Genomic DNA, 2,343 nt, shown 5'->3' on the forward strand with positions numbered 1-2,343 from the left:
ATATTTTTTTTAATAAATATAGATTTTTAATATCTAAAAAATATGAAAGAATTTAGAACAATTTTTTCGTTTAATTTTTTTAGGTCATGTTTTTATTATAAAAAACCAATATATACCAAAATTCACAATTTTTTTATCCTATTTACATAAAGATCCATATTAATATATAAAAATAATTCTTTTTTCAAAAAAAAAAAATCCCTTTTTATTGTTTTTTTTTTTTCCAATACTTAGGTTTATTATTTATCAAAAAAAAACTATATATACAAAAATTCTTATTTTTTTTTATCCTTTATAAATAGACATCGAAATCAATATAATTTTTTTTCACATTGGTCTGGTTAGATTCACCATGTGAATTTGAAGTGTAAATAATTTAGTTTTTTAACATTCACAATCTGAATCTGACTTACTATTAAAACTCTTTAATTATCCACCAATTAATTTAGTGAGACTTATATATGAATTGAAGTATATTTCCTTGTAATTTTAAAATTTTTAAAGTTTTGATTACTCATAAATTAGTTTTGTAATATTCACAAGTGAATTTATTCACATTGTGAATATAAACTTTCTATAATTTAGTTTTCAGAATTCACAATCTGAATCTAATTTACTTTTATTCACACTATGAATCTGAAGTGAATATAACTCATTTTCTAGTATTCACAGTGTGAATATTAGCTATGTAAAATTCATAAATGAAGTTATTCCCACCGTAGAATTATGGATCTGGACCAGTGCCTTCCTATCAGGGCTGGCCCCGAGATTTCGGAGGCCCTGTACAATTTAACAAAAAATAGGCCTTAAAACTTAAAGGTCTAAAAAAATTAAGCAAAACTAACTTTTCATTTTCTCCTGCAAAATACACAAAATTAAGTTTCCATTCAAATTAATACAAAAAACAAAATTGCTTCAACTTGAAAACAATCACCCTTCTAGTATTTGTTGAAATAAATTTTGTTTCTACTTGAAAACAACCATCTTTCTACTTGCAAACAAGCAAACAGTCATCCATTTAATATGCATTGAAATAAACTGTAAAAAAATCAGAAATTAAATCAGCAAGATATATTAAATTATCTGAAAAAAATATGATAAAAAACAGAAATGTATCAGATATGTAAAACTTCTGATAAAAGCAAAAATCAGAACATAACTTCCTAGTTTTGGACCCTTCAATACAATCTAAAACTGATTTTGGACCCTTTAATACAATATGAAAACGAGGGCATTTGTTACCATGTGTCTGAATTCGAGAAAATCAAAGTCATAAAACATTAAACAATGGAAAAAACTTATTTAATATAAACAATATCACAAATGTAAATGTATAATACCTTCTGGCTTCTGATTTTCAACACTTCAAGAATCAAGACAACCAAGATATTAGAAAGCCCGATTGACAGTCAAATCAATATATTGTTGTTTGACTTGTTTCAATGCTACTGTCTGGATTCAAGAAAATAAGAATAAAAAGAAAGAAAAAAAATGATTTACTTCTAAAGTCTAAATAGTAAGCAGAACTCAAGAACAGAAAACTGGAATAAAAAAGAATAATAAAAAAAGTTTATTTACCTTTTGGTTTTCTTCCGTATGCTCAGATTATGACTTTCAAACATCTGTTCCCCTTTCAATTTACTTGTGATGCACTGAAATAGGAAGCAATTGAGCGAAAGAAGATTGTTGCTGATGTATTTCATTTGGGTTATTAGTATTGAGTATTTTCTTGTGATTTATGACGAAAGAACTAAGAAGAAAAAACCAGAAATCGAGTGAATGTGTATTGATGGTCGAGTGATTTCTTCTGAATGACTTCTCCGGATTCAAGTCTTTAAGCAATCAACTAATAAGAAAAAGATCATAAGATCAAAGAATACCGTTTTTGTCTTAATGACCCGCAATAACAATAATTGGTGCAGCATGGATTTCTGATTCCAAATGTCGAGGATGAAGGAACCAAAGCGTCCATCTCTTCTCCCCAGAAAAAATCTGATTTCGCTTCCCGCTTAGTCGATTGCGTCTGTAATCTGTGTATTGTTTTTGCTTAACCTATTTGCGCATTTGGGCATAAAACTGCAGACGAGCTAAGATAAAATCAGTAAAATTTTGGGCCCTGGATCTCGGTGGGCGCTGTTCATGGGCACCTTTTGAACATGCCTTGGGTCGGCCTGCTTCCTATCAATCCAGTTGTATGTGTTCTTTTGCATCTGTTTCTATTTGATAAAAGATATTATTTTGGACAGTTGGAAGAGGAATTTCATGGAGATAGTTTTGTTATGGTAAGAACAAAACCATTTTTCTATGGTAACCGATTAATGTTACTTACTCTATTGCACATAT

General features: G+C 28.6%; 1 long non-coding RNA gene across 2 annotated transcripts; it reads right to left on the reverse strand.

Annotated features, from left to right (window-relative positions):
• Positions 1-633: 633 nt before the first annotated feature.
• Positions 634-2,081, reverse strand: LOC111886445 (uncharacterized). 2 transcript variants are annotated; one of them, XR_002848471.3, is made up of 3 exons: positions 1,579-2,081; positions 1,341-1,452; positions 634-780 (listed from the first exon to the last, which is right to left on the reverse strand). It is a non-coding gene; the product is annotated as an uncharacterized LOC111886445 (long non-coding RNA). The 2 variants fall into 2 exon arrangements; XR_002848470.3 differs by lacking the exon at positions 634-780 and adding an exon at positions 831-1,038 and having other exon boundaries at positions 1,579-2,080.
• Between the last annotated feature and the right edge of the window lie 262 nt (positions 2,082-2,343).

This window comes from Lactuca sativa, chromosome 9 (genome assembly GCF_002870075.4).
Source record: "Lactuca sativa cultivar Salinas chromosome 9, Lsat_Salinas_v11, whole genome shotgun sequence".
Lineage (NCBI taxonomy): Eukaryota > Viridiplantae > Streptophyta > Magnoliopsida > Asterales > Asteraceae > Lactuca > Lactuca sativa.